Below are 13,392 nucleotides of genomic sequence, written 5' to 3' on the forward strand. Positions count from 1 at the left end.
ATCTCCTTACCTACTCATCACATCCCTTCTGTGCTCCACCCCTTCCCTTTTTTCCATGGTCTTCTGCCCTCTCCTATCAGATTCCTCCTCCTCCAGTCCTTCATCTCTTTCCCTAATCAATGTTCCAACTCTTATCTTCACCCCTCCCTCTCTCCCAGTTTCACCTACCACCTCGTACTACTTCCTCCTATCTCCCCTCCACCTTCTTGCTCTGACTTCTCATTTTTTTTCTCCACTGCTGATGAAAGGTCTCAGCCCAAAATATCCACTCTTTACTCTTTTCCATAGATGATGTCTGGCCTGCTGAGTTCTGCCAGCATTTTGTGGTGCTTGGATTTCCAGCATCTGTAGATTTTCTTGTGTTTGAGTTTCAGTTGATAGACCACAAAGTGATTGTGAGGGTGGGAGATTGTTATTCCCTTTCTGATAGCCCTTCCCACCAACTCTCTTTCCACAGTGGATGACCCACGTTCTGAACAGAGTGGTATGGAATCCCCTTTGATTTCTGCAGAATGATTGAATGGATATCAAAATTGTTTCCTGGGTGGGATTGTTATCCATGACACATTGTCCACCTAAGCTTTTTGGAGATCTGAAAAGCTTTGGAATGCGTTATGGTCAAATTAATTGAATGGAGTGGGTGTATTGATGATGGACACACCCTACTAGTCAATTATACATGTTATTGCTGTTATTTAGATAGTTAATTGGTAAATTATCTTTGGTTTATTATCATCACATGTTCTGAATTACAGTACAAGAGTTTTGTATGCTGTCCTATAGATGATTTTGTCACATTGTGATTCTAGTTATTTCAGTTGCTTGATGGGAATTTTACTACATATTATTTTAAAAGATTCTCTTCTCTGGAGTTGTGTTAAACTATCAACCATTCATAGAGTTGGTTTCTTTCTGCTGGGAGATTAATGGATGTGCAGCTGGACTGGGTGTTTTGAATTTGGCCACTGCCATGGTATGTTGTGATCCACGTCTGATCTTTCAAGAATTCAATCATCCCAGTCTCTTGTTATTACTTTAAAGGGGTTTTGGGGTGCGATGGTAGAGGAAAAAGATATGTTGTTTTAAGTTTTTGCTCAATAATGGTTCATGATTGATGGAAATATTAGTGAAGAATGAAGAAAGAAAAATGGATGAGTGAAACTGTTGAGTGATAGAGCAGGTAAATACACTGAACATATGAAAAATGATCAGTTGGCCTATAATGCCTTTTAGGTAATGATATAATATAAGGTGCAGGTTTATGCTGGTTTTGACTCCAATTACCTCAATTGGTATGTTGTCTGTCAAAAAGAAGTGGAATTTTCAGCTGTGAAGCACATGCACCCTCTTGTGGTCTTCTGAGCTTTCTGCAGTATAATGAGGAGTGAAGTTTTGTAAACGGAAGCAAAGTCTGCGAGTCGTTAAGACCACTATTTGATGTATTAGAAATTTTCCTCTGTCTACACCTCACTCTAACAAATATCAGAAGATTGGGCTAGTTAAAAGGAATTTAGTTTAACGTAAAGGGAGTTTTAAAAAAAATGCATCTCCCCCATTTCACGTAAACTCTGCTCTTAAACGCATCTCCCCCATTTCACGTACATCTGCTCTCACTCCATCCTCCCACCACCCCACTAGGAATAGGGTTCCCCTGGTCCTCACCTACCACCCCACCAGCCTCCGGGTCCAACATATTATTCTCCGCCACCTCCAACGGGATCCCACCACTAAGCACATCTTTTCCCCCCCCCCACCCCTGCATTCCGCAGGGATCGCTCCCTACACAACTCCCTTGTCCATTTGTCCCCCCCATCCCTCCCCACTGATCTCCCTCCTGGCACTTATCCGTGTAAGCGGAACAAGTGCTACACATGCCCTTACACTTCCTCCCTTACCACCATTCAGGGCCCCAAACAGTCCTTCCAGGTGAGGCATCACTTCACCTGTGAGTCGACTGGGGTGATATACTGCGTCCGGTGCTCCCGATGTGGCCTTTTATATATTGGTGAGACCCGACGCAGACTGGGAGACCGCTTTGCTGAACATCTACGCTCTGTCCGCCAGAGAAAGCAGGATCTCCCAGTGGCCACACATTTTAATTCCACATCCCATTCCCATTCTGACATGTCTATCCACAGCCTCCTCTACTGTAAAGATGAAGCCACACTCAGGTTGGAGGAACAACACCTTATATTCCCTCTGGGTAGCCTCCAACCTGATGGCATGAACATCGACTTCTCTAACTTCCGCTAAGGCCCCACCTCCCTCTCGTACCCCATCTGTTACTCATTTCTATGCACACATTCTTTCTCTCACTCTCCTTTTTCTCCCTCTGTCCCTCTGAATATACCTCTTGCCCATCCTCTGGGTCACCCCCCCCGCCGTCTTTCTTCCCGGACCTCCTGTCCCATGATCCTCTCGTATCCCCTTTTGCCTATCACCTGTCCAGCTCTCGGCTCTATCCCTCCCCCTCCTGTCTTCTCCTATCATTTTGCATCTCCGCCTCCCCCTCCAACTTTCAAATCCCTTACTCACTCTTCCTTCAGTTCGTCCTGACGAAGGGTCTCGGCCTGAAACGTCGACTGCACCTCTTCCTATAGATGCTGCTTGGCCTGCTGCGTTCACCAGCAACTTTGATGTGTGTTGTTTAAAAAAAATCTGATGTGTGTATATATAGATGTGCACAGGTTTCTCCTTTTCAGGCTAACACACACAAAATGCTGGAGGAGCTCATCAGATCAGGCAGCATCTTTGAAAATGAACAAACAGTCAAGTTTTCATTTCTTCTACCAAAGTGCGTGACCATACACTTCCCAGCACTGTATTCCATCCACCATTTCTTTGCCCATTCTCTTAATCTGTCGAAGTCCTTCTGTAGCCTCTCAACTTCCTCAAAACTACCTGCCCCTCCACCTATCTTCGTATCATCTGCAAATTTTGCAACAAAACCATCAATTCCATCATCCAAATCATTGACATATAATGTAAAAAGAATTGGTACCAACTGGCAGCCAACCAGAAAAGGCTCCTTTTATTCCCACTTATTGCCTCCTTCCAATCAGCCACTGCTTTATCCATGCTAGAATCTTTCCTGTAATACCACAGGCTCATAGTTTGTTAAGAAGCTTCATGTGAGGCCTTTTGAAAATCCAAGTACACAACATCAACTGATTCTCGGAGACTCTACATCGAGGGTCATGGTCTTAATCTTTCTCTGGCTGATTCAGAGTCCAGCCTGTCCACCAAAGGTCCACAAGTGCTGAGTTTTTTTGTGCATGTGCTGGTATATACAGTATGTGACAGTAATGCGAGGTCATTGGCGCAGTCAAGGTCTTCTAAAGCAGAGAATAGAGTCCACCTAATGCTGCCCTGCTTATCTTTTGTTGCCTCATATCCCAGTCAATCACCTGGTTAAATAACATCGCCAACATCACACAGCCTTGCCTAGCTCCTGTCTTGACTTAAAAGCTCAAATTGCAGTACCCATCTGTGCAGGTGAAATTAGCATAGATACTCTGTATAAGCTGGACAATTTTGGAAGGGATTCTGTATGATCTGAGAATTCACCAGAGGCCCTCCCTGTAGATGCTAATAAAAGCCTTTTCGAAGTCCACAAAATTCACACACAGTTGTCTTTGCCACTCTGTGCACTGTTCTATGATACATAGTGTGAAGATCTGGTCGACACAGCCTCTGTTTCTCCTGAAGCCAGCTTGCTCGTTCCTCAAGCACATATCAACGGCATCTATAATCCATTGGACAATGACTTTAGCCAGAATCTTGTTGGGCACTGATGCTAAACCAGTTGTTGCAATCACTTAGTGCTCCTTTCTTAGGGATCATAACAATAACTCCCTTTGTCTAGTTCTTGGGTACAGTACTTGTCTCCATTCCCAGATTAGAGTAGACAGTGGTTACAGGATGGCTGCTGCATCTTTTGAATTGTCATGTCCTGGAGCTTTGCTATTTAATGATTTAATTGCAGCAACAATTTCTTCTTGCTTGGGTGGATATGCACTGATGTCGAGGGCTTCTGCTGCCTCTTGTATGTCAGGTTCTTCATTAGGCAGTGGTCTATTTTTTAATTCTCTGAAGAACTCCATCCATCATGCTGCCTTTAGTCTGCCAGACCCTGCCCACTTGCTTTTACTGATACTCAATATATGTAGGTCATAATGACACATTTCTGCAGTTATTTGTGTTATCTTGCTGGTGTTGTACGTGGTTTGTACATTCCAAAAAACAACTTTGGTCTTGATCTTGGTGGTGCTCAGGGCTTCCTTCATCATGTCAGTAGCTTCCTCTCGGTTTTCACTACTGTCAGTTATGCAAATCCTGGGTGGAGCCTCAGGAATACCATCACACACACATACAGGTTTTTTGACCATTCAGGGTTGTTAGCCTTGAGCTGTATCTTCAAACCTGGAGGACTGGTGGACCACTCTTAGTTTGGCCTCTACCCTTTGAGTGTTTGGCATGAGTGATCCTACCAAGAGTTAAAGCACAAGGCCCTGATTCCAGCTAATATAGCTCTCTGGGTCATTGAGGTAGACAAGCCTCCAACTCTACAACAAGGTTGTGGTCTTCTTGGAGGACCCATACAGAATACACCCCCTTTATATTCCAATTCTTTGTCTCCTGCCAGTCAGCCAATCTTCTACCCATGCTAGTATCTTTCCTGTAATACCATGGGTTCTTATTAAGCAGCCTTGTGTGCAGCACCTTGTCAAAGGTATCCTGAAAATTTAAGTAAACAACATCCACTGACTCTCCTTTGTCTATCCTACCTGTTATTTCCTGAAAGAATTCTAACAGATTTGTGAGGCAAGATATCCCCTTAAGGAAACCATGTTGACCTTGGCCTAGTTTTATCATGTGCCTCCAAGTACCCTGAAACCTCATCTTCAAAAGTGTATCCATTATCTTCCCAACCACTGAAGACAGACTAACTGGCCTATAATTTCCTTTCTTCTGCCTCACTCCCTTCTTAAAAAGTGGAGTAAAATTTGCAATCTCCGGTCATTCAGAACCATTCCAGAATCTAGTAATTGTTGAAAGATCACTACTAATGGCCCCTCAATCAGTTCAGCTACCTCTTTCAGAACGCTGGCATGTAGCCCATCTGGTCCAGGTGAGTATTCTATCTTTTCAGCTTCCCAAGCACCTTCTCCTTAATAATGGCAACCACCATCACTTCTGCCCCCTGATGCGCTCAATTTTTTGGCAAATTGCTAGTTGTCTTCCACAGCGAAGACTGACCTAAAATACTTATTCGGTTCATCTGCCATTTCTTTGTCCCCCATTACTACATCTGTGGCATTATTATCCAGTGGTCCAATATCCACCCTTGTCTTTTCTCTCTATCTCTCTCTGACATGTATATCTGAAAAATAACTTTTGGTATTCTCTGTTGTTTTTGGCTTGCTTACCTACATATTTTACTTTTACCCTCCTTATTTTTCTTAGTTGCCTTTTGTTGGATTTTAAAAGTGACTTTCAAATCCTCTCACTTCCCACTAATTTTTGCTATACTATACACCCCTCTTGCTTTCATGCTGTCTTTGACTCCCCTTGTCAGCCATGGTAGCTATATCCTCCCTTCATCTTTGGAGTATATCTATCTTACACATTCCCAATTGCCCCCAGAAACTGCAGCCTTTACTGTTCTGCTGTCATCCCTGCTAGTGTCCCCTTCCTTGGATAGCTCCTCTCTCATGCCTTTGTAATTCCCTTTTACTCCATTGTAATACTGACACACCCGACTTTATCTTCTCCCTCTTAGACTGAAGTAAATTTTATCATATTAGGATCACTGTCTCCCAAGAGTTCCTTCAGCGTAAGCTCCCTAATCAAATCTGGTTCATTATACAACACAATCCAGAATTTATTTCCTAGTGGGCTCAACCACAAGCTGATCTTAAAAAGGTCACCTCATAGCCATTCTACAAATTCCCTCTCTTGAGATCCAGCACCAGCCTGAATTTCCCAATCTACTTGCATATTGAAATCTCCTATGACTATTGTAACATTGCCTTTATTACATGCCTTTTCTATCTCCCATTGTAATTTATATCCCACAATCTGGCAACTATTCAGAGGCCTGTATGTAACTCCTGTCAGAATCATTTTACCTTTGCAGTTTCATAACTTTACCCACAAACATTCTACATATTCAAATCCTATGTCACCTCTTTCTAAGGACTTCATTTCATTTTTTACCAAAATAGCCACCCCCTCTGTCTGTCCTTTTGATACACTATGTATCCTTAGATGTTAGGCTCTCATTACGATCTTCTTTCAGCCAAATCTCAGTGATATACATAGTGTCATACCTGCCAATCACTAACTGTGCACAAATCGTCAGCCTTTACCACATACTGTGTGCATTCAAGTATAACACCTTCAGTCCTGAATTGATCACCCTTTTTGATTTTTGCCCCCATGTTACACTTCAGCTCATCCCACTGCCTGCAATTTTGCACTATCATCTGCCCGTCCATTCTCACAATCTTACTGCATTGATCTGTATACCAATTACTGCACTCTCAGCCCTAGCACTCCGGTTCTCATCCCCTGCCAACTTAGTTTAAACTCTCCCCAGCAGCTCCAGCAAACCTGCCTGCAAGGACATTGGTCCCTCTTGTGTTCAGGTGTAACCCACCCTTTTTCTACAGGTCATACCTTTACTAGAGGGGATCACAGTGATCTAGAAATCTGAAACCCTTTCTCCTGCACCAGTTCCTCAGCCACTCATTCGTACCATCACTCTGTTCCCAATGCATATGGCACTGGGAATAATCCAGAGATTACTATCTTTTCCATGACTTCCCATACTCGCCACGCAGGACCTCTTCCTCCTTTCTACCTATAGTATGTCACTGGTGCCAAGGTGCACTGTGACCACTTTTTGCTCACCCTCCCTCTTGAGTATCTTCTGCAGCCACTCTGAGACATCCTGGGCCCCAGCATCTGGGAGGCAATACATCACCCTGGCTTCTCTTTCACGGCCACAGAATATATTGCTCATCCTCCTAACTATCGAGTTTCCTACCACTACCGCTCTGCTTGACTTTATCCTTCCCTGCTGAACCTCAGAGCCAACCACAGTGCCTCTGGGCCCTGGTAGATCATGCCCCACCACCATTCCCACCAGCGGTATCCAAAGGGTATACTTGTCGCTGAGATGAATGGCCACAGGGGAATGCTGCATTGACAGCTTACTCCCCTTACTTCTCATGGTGGTCACCTATCTACTATCTGAACCTTGCACTCTGGGTGTGGCCACCTCATCTATGGTCTTCAGACTCCTGATGGTCCTGAGTGCATTCAGCTCCAGCTCCAGCTCCATCTCCATTTCCTTGACCTTGTCAGCCAAGAGGTGAAGTTGGGTTCACTTCTAGGTACCTTAAATTGCCACATCTCAGAGGAGAGGCATTCCACTGCCTGAACTTCCATCCTGCCTACGCTTGTTATGTTTCTAAATTCTCAAACTTAAATTTCTAGCCTGCACCTTTTCTCGCTCAAGACTGTTGAGTCAAAGCCTGACCACTCTTAACACTGTCCGCTCACACAATGGCTGCTCTGCCCAAACCCTTGCTTATTGCCCCTGTTTATTAACCCAAACAATGTCCCACTCTGCAGACAAGATCATAGACCTTCAAACATAGGAGCAGAATTAGGCCATTCAGCTATTGAGTCTGCTCTGCCATTTCATCAATGCTGTTCCATTTCCATCTCGACCCCATTCTCCTGCCTTCTGATATCTTTTTTCACCGACTAACCAAAAATCTATCAATCTCCACCTTAAGTACATCCAATGACCACTTCCACAGCCACCTGTAGCACTAAATTCCACAGATTCGCTGCTCTCTAGCTAAAGAAATTCCTCCTCATCTCTGTTCCAAATGGACATCTCTCTATTTTGAGGCTATGCCATCTAGTCCTAGATTCTTCCACCATAGGGAACATCCTCTCCACATCCACTGTATCTAGGCCTTTCAACATACGGTAGGGGTTCAATAAGATCCCCCCTCAGCCTTCTAAATTCAAGCGAGTAAAGGCCCAGAGGTATCAATTGCTCTTCATATGATAAGACTTTCATTTCTGGAATTGTTCTCATGAACCTCTTCTAAACCCTCCTTTCATTAAATAAGGGGCCAAAAACTGCTCACAATACTCACAAGGCAGGAACAAATGAAGTACTTGAGGAGTGTAAGAAATGCAAGAGAACACCTAAGAAAGAAACCAGGAGGGCTCAGAAAAGGCATGAGGTTGCTATAGCAGACAGGATGGACAATCCTGAGGGGTTCTACGGTATGTTGAGAGCAAAAGAACTACAAGGGACAAAATTGGTTCTCTAGAAGATAAGGATGGTAATCTATGAATGAAGCCAAAGGAGATGGGGAAGATCGAAAATGGACATTTTTGCTTCTGTGTTTAATTGGGAGATGGACACAGAGTCTCTAGAAGTAAGGTAAAGCAGCAGTGAAGTCATGGACCTATAAAGGTTACAGAGGAGGAGATGTTTGCTGTCTTGAGGAAAATCAGGGTGGACAAACCATCAGGGTCTGACAAGGTGTTCCCTTGGACCTTGTGGGAAGCAAGTGCAGAAACTGCAGGGGCCCTAGCTGAGATATTTAAATCATCCTTAGCAATAGGTGAGGTGCCTCTGTTTAAGAAAGGCTCTAAGAATAAACCAGGAAACTATAGACTGGTGAGCATGATGTCAGTGGGAAAGTCATTGGAAGTTATTTGAAGGGATCAAATTTATGAGTAGATAGACAGGGACTGATTAAGGATAGTCAGTGTGGCTTTGAGCATGATGGGTCATACCTAACCAATATTATAGAGTTTTTGGAGAAATTACCAGGAAAGTTGATGAAGCTAAGCCAGTGGATGTTGTCTACATGGGCTTCAGCAAGGTACCTGACAAGGCCCCACATAGGAAGTTGGTCATGAAGGTTCAGTCATTTGGCAGTCAAGATGAGGTAGTAAATTGGATTAGACATTGGCTTTTCAGGAGGAGCTATAGAATGACAGTAGATGGTTGCCTCTCTGACTGGAGGCCTGTGACTAATGGGGTGCCACGGGGATCGGTGCTGGATCCATTGTTGTTTGTCACCTATGTCAACCATCTGGAAGATAATGTAGTTAACTGGATCAGCAAATTTGTGGACCTTAATTATAAGGAAAGATTAAGTGAATAGTTTAGAACTTTATTGCCTGGAAAGTATAAGATGAGGGGAGATTTGATAAAGGTATGTGAAAGACCCCTGTGGACCACCACTAGTCACCAACAGCCAATCAGCCAATGCTCTATCCATGCCTGTATCTTAGCTGTAATACTATGGGCTCTTGTTAAGCAACCTCATGTGCAGCCCCTTGTCAAAGGCCTCCTGGAAATACAAGTACTCAACATCCACCAGTTGTTAATGCCTCCGCAATCTCTTTAGCAACCTCTTTCAGAACACCGAGGTGGAATCCACCTGGTTCGGGTGACTTACCTAGTTTCAGACCTTTCAGTTTCCTAAGCACCTTCTCCCTGCTAATAGCAACTGCACTTATTTCTGTCCTGATACTCTCAAACTTCCGGCATACTGCTAGTGCCTTCCACAGTGAAGACTGATGCCAAATACTTATTCTTCCTCTGCGATTTCCTTGTACCCCATTACCACCTCTTTAGCATCATTTTCGAGCAGTTCAATATCTACTCTCACCTTTTACTCTATATATGTGAAAAACTTTCAGTATCCCCTTTGATATTATTAGCTAACTTACATCCATATTTCATATTTTTCCTCCTTATGGCTTTTTTTGTTGTCTTCTTTTGGTTTTTAAAAGTTTCTCAATCCTCCAACTTCCCACTATTTTTGGCTCTATCATATGCGCTCCTTTGCTTTTATGTTAGTTTTGACTTCCCTTGTTAGTCACAGTTGTGTCACCCTGCCTTTAGAATACTACTTCTTTGGGATATATCTATACTCCACCTACCAAATGTATCCTAGAAACTCCATTCCAATAGGCCCTGCTCGTTTTTAAAAACAGGCATGTAAAGTCCACAAGGAACTGTCTCCAACTCACTCCGTGACCTCCAGCTCTGTTTAGGGTACTTACATCTCGAAGTGCATTCGTTGTTCGCCAGTCACCTGGCACCTCATAGAAACATAAAAAAACCTACAGCACAATACAGGCCCTTTGGCCCACAAAGCTGCGCTGAACATGTCCCTACCTTAGAACTACCTAGACTTTTCACATAGCCCTCTCTTTTTCTAAGCCCCATGTAGCCATCCCGGAGTCTCTTAAAAGATCCTATCATTTCCGCCTCCACCACCGCTGCCAGCAGCCCATTCCATGCACTCACCACTCTCTGCGTAAAAAACTTACCCCGACATCTCCTCTGTACCTACTTCGAAGCACCTTAAAACTATGCCCTCTCATGCTAGCCATTTCAGCCCCGAGGAAAAACCTCTGACTATCCACACAATCAATGCTTCTCATCATCTTATACACCTCTATCAGGTCACCTCTCATCCTCCGTCACTCCAAGCAGAAAAGGCCGAGTTCACTCAACCTATTCTCATAAGGCATGCTCCCCAAACCAGGCAACATTCTTGTAAATCTCCTCTGCATCCTTTTTATAGTTTCCATGTCCTTCCTGTAGTGAGGCGACAGTACTCCAAGTGGGATCTGACCAGGGTCATTACCTGTAACATTACCTCTCAGATTTCAAACTCAATCCCACGATTGATGAAGGCCAATGCACCATATATAACGCTTTGAATGTCCTATGGACTCAGACCCCAAGATCCCTCTGATCCTCCACACTGTCAAGAGTCTTACCATTAGTGCTATATTCTGCCATCATATTTGACCTACCAATATGAACCACTTCAGACTTATCCGGGTTGAACTCCATCTTAAGTATTCATTAAGTACCTTCGCTACCTCCTCCGGTTCCATACATACTTTCCCACTGTCACACTTGATTGGTCCTATTCCCTCATGTCTTATCCTCTTGCTCTTCAAATACTTGTAGAATGCCTTGGGATTTTCCTTAATCCTGTCCGCCAAGGTTTAAAATCAGCAAAAGTTTGAAAATCTCTGTCCATCACTTTCCTCAGTTGTCTTCCATATCAGCCTGGAATACTATCTGATCAAGGCTGTGCGCATTTACCTGTCTTTCATTCAACCAAGACACCCAGTACTTCTTTTTTAATGTTAAAATGCTCAAGAATTCCACCTGGCATCTACCCAAGTTATCCAATTACAATGCATTTCTCCTTGGTGAATACAGATGGGCAATATTAATTTAAGACCTCACCTATGAAATCTGGTTCCACACAGATTGCTACTTTAGTTCCCACTCTGCTGCCCTCAATATATTCATAAAGTGTATTTGGGATGTTCCTTAATCTTGGTCACTGATGATATTTCATGCCCCACTTGGCTTTCCTAATTTATTTTTATGAACGCCTCTACAAGTTCTATACTCCTGAAAGTCCTGTTTACTCCTGAAACCTGTTTACAATTCACACAACCTCCCTGTGCTTTCCATTTTCTCTTTCCACAGCCCTCAATATCCTTTGACATTCATGGTTCCTTGGATTTTCTAATTTTAACTCGCACTCTACAGGAATACATTCATTAACTGTGAAACATTGACATAGAATTGCTTAAAAATGGCCACTTTTGTCAGATCATTTCTTAAAATATTAACAGTCGTCTAACCCCATTCTCCCACCCCTAAATTCTGGACTTTAATTCCCAGTTTTTATCCCTTTCCTAAGTTACATTGAAACTTGTAGATGGTAAATGTAAACTGATTTTGAATAAATTGTAATTAGTCACCATTTCAAAATGTGTTCCTTCTAACACGTTAACTACTTGTTTAACAACATTCCCTAACACCAGGTCCAGTACTGCTTCTTCTTGAGAAGGAATATCTGTGAAGTTGCTGAAAAAGCTCTTCTGAGCACAGTTTAAAATGTCACCCTTTAATACTGAAGAACTTTTACTACTGTAACTCTATTACTCTTGCCTCTCTGATTTGTCTATCTGCTCTCCTGTCTCCTGTTATGTTTGTAATGTAAACTCAACAACGTCATGTCTCTTTTGTTCTTAAGCTCTAGCCATATGCCTCATTTGAAGAGTCTTCTTTTGGGCCCCTAATCTAAGGAAGGAATCTAATGTGCTGGCATTGGACAGGAAGTGGGGGAGGTTCATGAGAATGACAGGGTTAAAATATGAGGAGTGTTTGAAGGCTCTGGGCCTGTACTCGCTGGATTTTAGAAATGGTGGTTTGGGGGTGGGGGCAGGAAATCTTATTGAAACCTATGGAATATTGAAAGACCTAGATGGAGTGGATGTGGAGAGGATGTTTCTCATGGGGGTGGGGAAGAGAAGTCTAGGACCAGAGGGCACAGCCTCAGGATAGAAGGACATCCATTTACAACAGAGATGAGGAGGAATTTCTTTAGCCAGAGGGTGGTGAATCTGTGGAATTCATTGCCAAAGATGGCTGTGGAGGCCAAGTCTTTCAATGTACTTAAAGCAGAGGTTGACAGGTTCTTGGTTAGTAAGGGTGACAAAGGTTAAGGGGAGGTGGCACGAGAATGAGATTGAGAGAGAGATGGATCAGCCATGTTTGAGCGTTGTTCAATGGCCCAAGTCTGCTCCTTTGTCTTATGATCTTATATCCTCAATTACCAATTTTGCAAATCCCACCACATGAAAAGTTGTCAGTTCTGCTCTTTCAATTATGTTTCTGAGAAGACAACCGTATAATTTTCCCATATGATAATTGATGTGGTGATCAAAGTCAAATGTTTTTAGTTCTTCCATATCTTAATTAGAAAATATGATGCTCATAAAATTAAGACCATTAAAACATAGAATCAGCATAAGGCCATTCAGCCCATCGAGTTTGCTCTGCCATTCCAATATGGCTGATCTCAGATCCCACTCAACCCCATAGACCTGCCTTCTCACCATAATCTTTGATGTCCTGACCAACCAGGAAACTATGAATTTTTGCTTTAAAAATATCCAGTGTTGGACTCCACAGCTGTCTGTGTCAGAGTATTCTACAGATTTACCACTCACTGGCTAAAAAAATTCCTACTTAATTCTATCCTAAAGGGTCACCCTTCAATCTTCAGGCTGTGCCCTTTAGTTCTGGATTCACCCACCATAGGAAACATCCTCTAGTTCTTTCAATATTTGGTAGGTTTTGATGAGATTCCCCCCCACAATCTTCTAAATTTTTTTTAATACTTTATACTATATTGTCACCAAACAATTGATACTAGAATGTACAATCATCACAGCAATATTTGATTCTGCACTTCCCACTCCCTGGATTACAAATCAATAGTAAATATTAAAAATTTAAAT

This window comes from Mobula hypostoma, chromosome 3 (genome assembly GCF_963921235.1).
Source record: "Mobula hypostoma chromosome 3, sMobHyp1.1, whole genome shotgun sequence".
NCBI classification, from domain to species: Eukaryota; Metazoa; Chordata; class Chondrichthyes; order Myliobatiformes; family Myliobatidae; genus Mobula; species Mobula hypostoma.